Source organism: Accipiter gentilis, chromosome 10 (assembly GCF_929443795.1).
Source record: "Accipiter gentilis chromosome 10, bAccGen1.1, whole genome shotgun sequence".
Lineage (NCBI taxonomy): Eukaryota > Metazoa > Chordata > Aves > Accipitriformes > Accipitridae > Astur > Astur gentilis.
The window spans coordinates 4581240-4593296 of record NC_064889.1 but is presented as its reverse complement, the minus strand read 5'-3'; positions in this window follow the sequence as shown (position 1 = coordinate 4593296).

Sequence of the window (12057 nt, the reverse complement as noted above, 5' to 3'; positions counted from 1 at the left end):
ACTCTCTGATGGAAAGATTTTGCAAAAACAGTATCTTGTTTAATATGTCCATACCCTTCAGTTAGTTTCTTTCAGAACACTTTGAAAACCCAGCCATTGTCACATGCAAGCTGTAATAATCTAGGGTTTGAGCAGAATTTTGATCTCCTGTGCACCCTTGAATGTGTTGACTGAAGTGGTAGAAGTGCAGGTGGAACTGATAATACAATTTTGTCTTTGGAGACTAAGGTTATTTGGGTTACTGTTCTCCGTACAGAAAGTTCTTCAAGAACTTGGGAGAGAGCAAACATCTGTCACATGCTTGTTGGGCATCTGGAGTGGATGCTTTGGAACTACAGGGAGGACCATCTGTTAGGATGGAGGATTATCATGAGAACTTGCAGAGATATCTCCCTTCTCTGTCTAGGTTCGTGACCTCTTTTGAGAGCATTAGCTATTGCTGTCAGTCCTCTGCTTTCATATGCACTGCAATCATTTGAAAAAGAATGAAATACTTAAATAAGGATATGCATTCTTCACAACCCCCCTCACAATACTCTTGGCTGCTTGAGTGCTTCTAGGCAGAGGGGTTTGTTATACTGTTCTCACTTACTTTCTTTTTTCAGCTGTGTATCAAGTTATTTCCTAATCCGGCTTCCTATGGTGGCTAATGGAACAGAATTGATGCAATTGCTCCAAAAAAAGGCTTTTAGCCAGTAGATTCTAATTAAAGCAACCCTTTTTTTTTTTTCAGAGGAGAAGAAAAAAAAAAAATCCTTCAAAGAGCCCACTTTCTTTGTATCAGATGAATATATATGCAATAATTTGCCAGCCTGATGGAGACAGAAGTTGAAATATGCTTGGAGCAGTTACATTCAACCATATGTAAGTGCTGGCACTACCTGGAGCTTATTTCTCCCACAAGGTGGTATTTCCACCATGTAATCTTTCTGCTTCCTGCTGTAGGCAGTATTAGGGAGAATGTGTCAGAAAATTTGTCAAAATGGCTTTCTGTGAGAAGACTCTATTTTAGTTATGCCCATGGGAAAAAATGCATAGACTTAGTTGAAAATTCATAGTTCTCAAGTTTGACCAGCTTGAGGTTTAGGGGTCAGTCCATATGCCCAATTGCAGAAGCACTTGCATTTCCAAATCCTACCCTCAGGTTCTTCAGGGAGACAGTTTCTTTGATCTTGCCTGGTTCTTCCATGTGCTTAGTTGCTCAAGTAGAGATGGAGGAGAGGAGCTTTTCCTAGCAGAGCTCTGCTTCAGGAAAAAAATCCATCATACCTATAAACATTATTATTATTAAAACTAACCAATTAAATTTCATGTACGTGGTAGGTTCTCAGTGACCAAAGCTAGGTGCAGCCATGAAAAAAAGTGGGAAGGGGTCTAGGCTGTAGTTAGGGAGCTGTACTGCCATGGTGTGATGTGGACTGCTCATTTTACTGGCTGGGTCTAATCTGGTAGTGGTGGGGTAATTGCCTTATCTCTAAACCTCATCTCCCTTCCAAATCCTCCTGTAATGTCAGACTGAGAAATCAGTGCTTAGGAGAACAAAGTTTCATCACAAATGCAGCTTCTACTTAAGTGCCAGGAGCATTTTTTAAAATTTCCTTCTGTATTAGTGAATCTACTTAACAAGCCTTACCAAGGTAACTCATTGCCTGACCCACAGCCATCCCCAGGAGGAGGGTGATGGAATGGATGAATTGCAGCTAATACTTACTAGCCTCCAGACTTGGTGAAAAGACATAGTGGATAAGTGTGCAGGAGGCTCAGTACATGAAAATCTCTGATTTTCTTCCCTCTATAACTGTCCCTGTGCTTCAGAACAGCTCTTAATTCCTTTCCCTTACTGTCCTAAAGACCAAACAGCCTCTTACTCTCCACTTGGTGCATTGAGGCGCTCTGTTCATGGGGAGCCATTCCCTATCACTCCCTACAGAGCCCAGTAAGTTATATCCCTGAAAATCCTTCCTTTCCAACATTCTGTGGTTAAAAACAAAACAAAACAAATCCTTTCTCTGTCTCTCCATTTTCTCCTGGTCCCTTGCACCTGAGCTGGCTGTATCTGTGAAGCTCCAAAGCCTGCAAGTGATGCTGTTTGCCTCTGAGTCAGAGAGGCTTTTAAATCTGAGTGTAAAATGAGACTCCTAGAGCAGTAAACAGAGCGATCATATACCTCCTTTGAAGTTACCATTTAAATAACCTCCAGGGCTTTACTAATGCGGGAAGCGAGCAAGAGGAAATAATTCCCCCTTGCTCCCCCCTCCCACTCCCCTCTCCAAAGCAGGGAAAATGAAAATGAATTCCCTGGCAGAGGAGGGACACTGGGTTTCAGGGTATTGCAGAAGAGATGAATGGCTCTCACTTGCAGCTCAGTTAATGAGTCAGCACATATTCATTCATGGACACAATTTATTAACCTATAAACACTGCAGATGATGGTGTTATCACTGTGATAAAGTAATTTTAATTTGCTGTGTAATTTATAAGGTAGCTGCATCAGAGGGAAGCCTGTGTCTGCTCGTGTGTCCAGGTCCTGGCTTGGTGCTGGAGAGGGAAGAGAGGATTAGGGAAACAAAAGGGAGGGGTCCTAGCAGGGCTACGGGACCTGACCTGGTTGCACACCGTTTTTTGCTGGTTCCCAACCCCTGTGGGTTGTTTCTGTTGCTAGTTCATGAAGAGGCGAATGTGTGTTTTCAGGCCTCCAGCTCTACATCTGAATTGATGCTTGGATTTTTCCTGAAGGCAGACAGACAACAGCAAGAGTACAAGTGAGTGTGCATGACATCTGACAGCACTGGAGGGGTATTCAGTGATGTGCTGGAAAGGAGGTCATCCTGTGCTGAATGGGGTACTATAATGTTGGATGGTAGCATTACATGCTCTTGAGATTATGGTAGGGTCTTCTCTGTGGGCTGATGGCATATGGCTTCCAAATACGAGTGTAGTAGAGCTTTCTGAGACCTTTGTAGTTAGTGTGTGCTGCAATGATACAATGGGACAGCTTTCTAGTGAGACAGCAGATTTACCCAGTACTGGAGGGATTGGGAACTGAGGAACCTGGAGAAGTAACACTCTTACTTGCCTGGGTATTACTCGCTTGTCAGGTAGGTGAACTGGTCAATATGTAAATGAGTTCACTCCTTTAAGTGATTTATGAAATAGTAAGATTTATTCAAATAATTAGACTTTATTAGTGCAGCATATTAACTGGAGAATGCCCTAAAGACATCTTAGCATAACTCTGAAGCTTACCAAGCTGCCTGAGGTCAGTTTCTTCTGGGATCAAAGATACAGTGCTCATGGATTCCTGCATTTTCAGACTGCTCTTAATCGAGTGTTTGGGGCTTATCTTTCATAAGGAGAAATACATGCTTGCCCGAACATGATACTAGCCAGTCCTTGGCCTGACTGAAAATGTGGGGAGTTTCCAAGGCAATTATACCTGCACTAATCATAATTTGCTCCTTGATCTAGGAGTATCTGCCTCTGTTTGTTTGTTAAGTTGCTGAACAATTTGATTAGGTGCTTTGAATAAACTGTGTAATTATGCCATAGGTATTCCTGATGCATACATTATTTTCATTATCTAAGTTATCACGGTCCATTGTTGTAGTGCAATAACACTTACAGGCTGCTATTAGAACTGGAGCTCCGTTATGCTAGGTGTTGTACAGACATACAGTAAGCCACAGTCTCTGTCCTGGAGAGGTTACAGCTTTACTGTACTGTTGTACAATAGCCCATTAGCACCCTTATAGACATTAGTGCCCAAAACAGCTCCATGGGTTCCATAGTGGAAACGGCCTAGCAGACCTTTTAACCTGCGAAGGCAGCGGTGTTCCTGAATTCACCTTTGTCCATATTCTTCCAGCATTATCAGTGCCGAGGCTTGTTAGACAGAATTTTAGGAAATGATAGTTTAAAGTGTGCTTGGAACTGGCCACTTGTGCTTTCTCAATGAGTCTTCCTGAGGGTGGAGGATTAGAGCCAGGCCATCCTCTTTCATATCCACAGCATGGGTTTCTGTTTTGTCAAATACATTTTATTGCGAGCCGAATTCTTTCCCAGCTTTTTTGTACTTCGTCAGAGTCCCTTGACCTTGCGCCAATCAATGATGAATTGTACGAGTCCCCACTGGAAACACTGCAGAAGCCAGAGGAATGCCAGCCTTACTGTGTAGTACATTAAGTCAAAATATTTTAAGCTTAAGACTGATGGGTATGATTCTTCTATTTCAATCTGCTCCTTCAGATTAAAAAGCTGCTAAAAGCTTCAGCTTGTCTTGATGCATCTGCTGCTTCATGACCAATGAATGGCATGTCCAGGACTGGAGGCTGTGGGTAGGAGGATGATATTTTGTGATAAATGTATCTGATGGTGTTTTATGTTCAGAAAGTATTTTAAAAGCCTTCTACAGCAAATGATCAATCTGTTAGAGAGATTGCTGAAATAGCATCTAGCACTCCTTTGACTTTGAGGAGCAAGTAAAGTCTGAAAAGACTATAGACCTCTAACATATGCGAAGTCACTTTTTGCTTATGCCTCTTTCTTGCCTTCCCCTCTGCTGTGGTGTTACTGTGTTTTGATTGGCTGTAACTGCAGACTATCATTCTGTAATATGTTATGTATCAGATCTCTTATTAATTCTGTAACACTTTTTACAGTTTCGTGGCGATATGATTAAGTCTGCAAAGCATTCATATGAAAAACTGTAAAATAACAGATTATTGTTATTTTTCACTTGCTTTGTATTCAGTTTTCAGTGTCAAAGGTTCAATGAGCCAGATTCTGTGGTGATGGGAATCAATGGTGGTAGAGTAGATTGATTTGAATTTAATGGTATGAGAATATGAGGATTTCCTTAGTAAACTGGAAGGCTGGAAACATGCTCAAAGACATAGCTGGTAGAGCCAGTCTATAAAACCTTTGAAATGATGAAAAGGCATAAATATCAGACTTCTTCCTGCCAGATTACTGTGATCTGTCACAGCACCAGTGGTAGGAGGAGGAGAGGTGCAGAGGCTACAAAAGGCAACTCATATTTCTGGAAACGGCTGATGGGATTTAGTACTGGTTTTAGCTCACATTAAATTTTGGGAGTGAGGCCAAGCCCTATTTCTAGAATTTGAGGTTGACCCATGGCTAAGATTAAGGGCTTGAATTTGATTTAGTTTAAATCTGAGACTGAACTTAGTTAACATCTACTGGTTGGGATTCTAGGAAATCAAAGCAAGCTTCATGGACTGATGTGAAATTCAGTTTTCAAATACTGGTGAGAAATCAAATACATTTAAGCCATGTTCCAACACTAAATGAGAACCCACACTGGTAACACTTAGGTCTGACCTCAGCACCCTAATTTCTCCTGTGTTTTGGAACTGGGTGGGGTGGAGGGGGCGCAGGCAAAGAAGAGAAAAAGATGTCTGGCAAATAGAAATTCAATTGGTTTAATATACAGACTATTTTGCTGCAGTCTAACTGGAGGCTCTTATTAAGAATCTGATGGCACTTCTAAACAGGGAGAGCTGCTCCCTTGGTGGGGGCAATCTCCAATCATATGCCAACATTGCTTTTGACATATTTATGACTCCAATAAAATCTCCCATCTGGTATATTTTAAAATAAAATTGAAAATTTATCACTTTCCTTTAGTTGGTTTGTCGTTCTCCCTGAGAGAAGATAGCCAGGCTGAGATTATTGCATCGGCAGCCTGTCAGCTGAGGTTAGGCTGAGGTGTGATTTAAATTTCAATACTTTCCACATTACAGCTGTCTAGGGTGGGGAAATTACAAGGAGAAAAGCAGAGAGTCTGTTATTTTTATTCATTAGTCTCTCCTGATTTGTTTTGTTTTTCTTTTGGTTAGCTCTACTCACCATGTAGGGCAGCTGGGAGAAAAAAGATACTCCCCATTTTTCTGGATTTCCACCTTCTGGATCTGCAACCTTTGCTTGGTCAGAGGCACTTGGGAGGGGATAAGGGAGAACCTGAGTGCTGTCTCCCCCTTCGTTCTACCATTAGGCTGGGCTGTGCTAGCAGGAGGAGATCCTTCTCCATATGCAGTACCATGCAAGTTTATAGCATTTATAGAGCCTATCTTAAAGAGACTGTGACTTCTGGCGGAGCAGAGCTAATGGAGTGGTGTTGATTCCGATTTCCATGGTGAAGGACCAAGGGGGAGATGTGGATGGCATTTCATGACACTTAACTTGGACAGCTGTATCTAAGCAAGTCTAGATTTCATCACAGTAGAGTGATGTACATTTCTGGAAGCAGGAGCAAACATGCTGTGGATGTGCCTGGCTGTTTCTAAGCCTTTATGATGAGTTTAGGTCAGGCACTTTTAAACAGTCTGCAATAGATGACATGAATCACCTGCCACAGGATTTCTTTGCATGTCCACAGCTGAAGTGGGTCTGGAATGTGAAGCAGCTGAAGGTGAGTCTAGTGCTTTAGCTGCAGGCCAGAATCTGGCCCCCAGTGGATCACTGGGATTATACATTTAGCCTGTAGTGGACAGAAACTGTGGAATAGGGGTGACGTGAATAAGGTACTTGCAAAATTGTATGCATCTTTCTGACATGGAAGACTGTCTCCAGGCCTTATGGGGCCCAGGCATGCAGCAGTGTATTCTGCCTCATGCTTTGGATTAATACTGGAGTTGTGCCTGGCTAGCTGGTCTGGCATTGCCCACTAACTGCATTTGATTAGGTGCATTGGTTTCTGTTTAGATACTCAATCATCTGGCTTTAAAATTGTCAGAGGTTTTATGTGGGCAATATAGGGGAGCAAAATGCCTTTATCTTCCATCTCCTGCAATTGCTTCATTGCTCAGATTGTGACTTGAGCTGCAGTGGAACTTGTGACTGATGCCCTCCGCTATAGCTGTATAGGTAGTAAGGTGAGAGGGCACAGTGGTGATTAAGATGCCTGTGTGAAGGTTGCAGTAGTTTACCCCACTATAAGCTTGAATCCTGGGTTCCCTAGTCAGGGGGAAAGAATGGGAGAATTACAAATGAATCTCCAAATGGTCTCTTGGCTGGTGCAGCAGCATGGCAGTCCTGGTGCAGTAGCTTATATAGTTATAGGCTAGCTCTGGGGATTTACCTTCAGCAATGCAGGTGCTTGCTCTGGGAGAAGATTAAATTCACACACGGTTTATGGAATATAGGTATTGAACCTATGTGGGGACAGCTGCAATGTCAGACCCATTGTTTTATGTGCTGTGACATGCTCTGAACTACAGGGTAAAATGCAACCCCCAGTGCATTAGGCTTACTAAATGCAGCTTTCATTTAAGGTATATGAATTATTTTCTATGGAGCGCGTATAAAACTTTTATGCATGAGTTGTGTATTTGGGTATTTGCGTAGTGTGTTTCTCGTTTCTAAAGTGTGCATTTTGGGCTCATTATGTGCAATGGGCTTTTGTTCTGATACATATTTGTGCAGGTGGACATATGGTTAAGGATCTGCCTGTGTGCATTTGAGCGCAACGTTAGTGTATGGATAAGTCTTTTGGGAATACTGCGTTTGTTTATGGTGTTGTGCTTTCACCAGTGTACATGTTGTACACATGCAGTGCACGTGTGTGTAATTTCATTTGATTGTTCTGTTTTCCTGTTTTCTGGGCTGAACAATTAAGAGTGTTTTTTGAGTGCATCAGATATGTTATTTCCTTTCACAGTAATTGTACATTTGCTGATGTCAAATTTATTCTAAATGTCTTGATTTGGTAGACCTAAAGCTTTGTTACATAGAACGCATGGTTGTTTTGTTTGTATGCTCAATGTGTGTATGCTCCTTCAGTACACATGCTCTTGTGGTCTATAGAAACGGGAAGTGCTTTGCACTGAAAATAACCTGTGCCTTCCTTATGCACTGTAAATGTGTATTTCTGAAGGTGGGGGTTATAGCATATGTGCACAGTGTGTAGTAAAAGTGTGTTTTATGTCTAAAAATCAGTGTGCTCAGTTTTATATTTGTGCAGTGCAAGCACATATTTTCCTGCATTTGCTGGCAGAGTTACAGAAGTGTTGAGTCTTCATATTGTTTAAAATAACAGAAGAGTTGTCCATATATTTTCTAATTTTTTAAAACATCCTCCAGCTTCCATGGTTTAAATTTCTAAGTGTCTGTCCAAGTGATATATGTCAAAACATCAGGAAGGATATATAAGCAGTTATGTCAGTGGAATGGAACCAAGTCATGAGTTAATGCTTTCCTGATGCTATATAAAAGGGAAAATGGTGAAGAAGAGCCACAAGTAAAATACAAAATGAACAAGATCAACTAAGGTAAAGTCAGGAGGTTTGTTCTTAAATTGGAGACATCTACAGCAAAAGAATTCACATGACTATATTTCTATTTTATACCATCCTATGATCTTACCATCCTGTCCCAGATCTCACACCCTCTAGGGTCAGTCCCCAGGAGCCAGGAAGGATGATGTAGCCCTCCTAACCTTGTTGCTTCCTCTTGGCTGTCCTGTCAGGTGCTTTGAAAGTGAGTCAAGGCCTTCATTATCCCACCATTTCTTTTCAATGACATTTTAGAAGACCTGACAGAGTAGGAATGATTGAAATGCCAGCTGCTTTTCTCTGTAATTATCCAGTTTCCTTGTTGGGACTGAAATTATTGCCCTGCAAGAGTGCAGTGTCCCTATTACCACATAAGAGCTAGCCAAACACAAACCTGCCTGGCTGCAACTAGCACCATTCCCCATATTCAGGCATAAAAATGGTTTTCCTTGGCTGCTGGGCTGTACCGTGGAGTACGTGACCCAGGCTAGAGCGGTGGAGCTGGAGGGAAGGTGACATGTGGCTGGAGAGGCAGCAGGCTTTGACAAGGCTGGGGAAAGGAGAGGGAAGGAGCACAGTGAAAGGAGATGGGCAGAGAGTGGGAATGGCAGGAGGCAAGCAATGCCAAATGATAGGACAGTGCCCTGAAGACACAGATAGGATGGGGACAGCATGGCTTTGGGAACAGGGAACTGCGAAGGACTTTGGAGGGCTGGTGCACTTTGAGGGGTCTGTTCAGATGGCTGGAGCAGAGTGTCAGACCGGGCCTGGGGGTGTCTCCAACCTGCAGGGCCAGCGCTGCAATCGGAGCAACGGTGAAGCTCCGTGCACAGTCGGGGGGAGGTGGTGGCATGCTAGTAGATTGCTAGGAGATGTTTACAAGTGGCTTATCTACTTTTTTTTCTGTGTGTGTCTCTTTTAATGGTAACAGTAGTACACTGAAACAAGGGAATACAGTCCCTGAACTGTAATTAGTCCTCAGACAGCCTTTGCTATGGATTGCCCAACTGAAGGCCTTCCCTGTAGCTTGCAGTAGGACTAGGAGAACACAGCCAGGAGGACGAAGGAGCAAATATGGGAAAAATGAAGAATGGGTTGAAGTCAGAAGAATAAGATAATGGTTGAGGAAAAGACTCAATTACGGAGTGCCTTCTGCAGCGTTTGCTTTTTAGAAGGTGTTCAAGGACTGTATGCAGCCATTGCCAAGGGAAACTAGATCTGGAGATATGAGGAAACACAAAAACTGGGAACAGTTGAGGCTTTCTCAGCCTTTTAGCAAAAGGCAGGACTGTGCCAGGGATGGTGTGAGACACCAGAGGGAGCTGACAGGGATTCCTGTAGGTATTTGTGGGCCAGCTGCTATTTTGTCTTCAGTTCCTGAAGAGTCAACAAATAACTAGCCCTGATGCTCAGGGACTGTCCCTCTGCAGTCTGTCGAGTTCCCCGACTCCACCTGGACTGTAAATTCACCTTCAGGATGGATGCTGGAGTGTTAGTGGATGTGCAGGGTGAGAGGAGGGAAAGAATGGGAGGATTAGGCTGAGGGATCAATGCAGAAAACAACTTCCACGCTTGGAGAGCTTGCAGGCTCTCTGTAATAAGGATAGGAGGCAGAAAGAGATCCTGTGTAGTCTCTGAGGTGTGTGGATAAACCCTACCGTAGCCTATGGGGTTTTCATGGAGCTCAGCTCACGCCCCAGCTGCCCTGGCCCTTGCTTCCCGCTTCCCTTGGCAACACATGCTGCCTCTCCCCTGCCCCCTCTCCCTCCAATTCGTTGCGACAGTCTTACAAATCCCGGGACCCCTGATGCTGGAATGGCATTTTGGCCTAGCTGGAATTGTTTATAAGCACGGAGCTTTGATGCTGTCTCCAAAGCCTCTGGAGATCTGAGAAGGGCTATTTTTCATGTGATGCTTTTGGAGAATGCTATGGGAAAAGGTCAAGGGACAGAGTGGGAACGAGTAGGTCACATACTCATTGGTTTAGGGCACTACGACAACATCGGTTCTTTAAGATCTCAGAGCCTGCTTTGTAAAAATAAGCACCTCTCACTGAGCTGCCTGGGAAAGAACAGGGGCACGCCTCTTGCACGCGGATGTTTGCTGTATTCCTCTGGGTTTGTTCTCTTGCCTTGGCAATTGCTGCGTCTCGGCATCCCTGTGAACCGAACAGATCCTTCAAAGAGTGTGCAGCATTTTAAAGAGCCTCTTTGTTACTGCTTTGACCTTTGTAATACAAGGAGAAATTCTGTAGGAGCAGGGGCTAGTTGCCTGCACCTGAGACAGATGGCTGTCTTTTAGCGGGGTCTGGGAGCAGCACTGCATAATTCCTTAGTCCATCCCTGTGTCACCACGCTGGGTCTATGGGCAAAAGGAGCTCGGTCCTGAACAGCTATTAGACCTTTGTTTTTGCATGTTATCCTTGCTCATTTAAATTGGGGTGGGGGGAAGCAGTCTAACAAGGATTGTCCTTTTTCCTTTCTTCCTCCCTGATTCACACATACTACAGATATCAGCTGGAGTGTGGGGAGTGTGTGAAGGAACAGGAAGCAGAGGGGTGAGGTGGCAAGTCATTTACATTGGAAATATAAGCTGAATGTGCATTTCCCTACTCTGCTGCCATCAATCACTCAGATTTCCTGTACACTGCGGAATAGTGGAGTGGAGTTTGCTTGCTTCCCACTTCCCCCAGGAATGGAAACACTCGTTTGTTTCACTGCCTAGAAATGCTGATCACTTAAAACATTTATTGTTTCAGAGACACATGTGGTTCTGAAGCTGAATATTTCAGCTTCCTCTTATCTGGTCTTCAGAAATGTCTTTAGATGCCCTGCAGACCTGGAGAATTACTCTGCTGGTGCTCTAGCTCTGTTAGAGATGTAAAGGTGCTGCCGCAGTAGTACGGAAAGGCCCATGGCCAGCTGGGCAGATGCTTTACTGCAGAGTGCTGGCAAATACTCCGTGTTCCCCATCAAACCAGTTGCTTTAACTTGTTCATGTGATCCAGCACCTGATCCAGTGAGGTGAGATTTTTCAGAGGCCTTAGTCCTGCTTGTCATTGGAAACCTTTTAGTCACTATTTTATGGGGCTAACAAATCTGTTGAGAGAAAATTGAAGTGGGCAATTGCATGGAATAGACAGATGAGCATGAGTGTTCATTGTTTAGCTGTGTGAGAAGGGATGGGGACAGTAGTAGAAACAGAGTGTGGGACTGGGAAAAGAATAGAAAAAGAAGAAAAGCAAATAGAAGGAAGGAGTAGGACAAATAGGAAAGTAAATGAAAAGTCTGTCTCTGTAGCAAATAGCAGAAATGAAATAATTCTGGAAGAATTCAGATAGCCTTGCCCACTGAAAGAGGCACAATAGAAAATGCCCGTGTATTCATTTACCTTGTGATAATGCTAAGGTCTGGCATACTTCTGTGGTTTTTAGGTGGTATCTGGTCTCTGATTAAGAAGTGTCTTCCTCTCACTTAACAATCTCTCATTAGCCAAACTCTTGTCCTGCAGAGGAGGTGCTGACTTAATTGTTACATGGGGGCACTCAGGCTATGGACAGTTTGGGACTCATGGATGACCAAAGGGATGGGGCACTATAAAACTCTTGTGTGACTTCAGCAGCCCTTGTTTGGTTATGGCATGGTGTCTCTGAAGCTTCTGTGATATCGCTGGGACCGGGATGTTGTTAGTATTCAGTTCAGTTGCTGTAATAAAGAGGCTGATGAGGCACCGTGTCTTTGGAGCATGGTCATGGCCAGGAAACTTC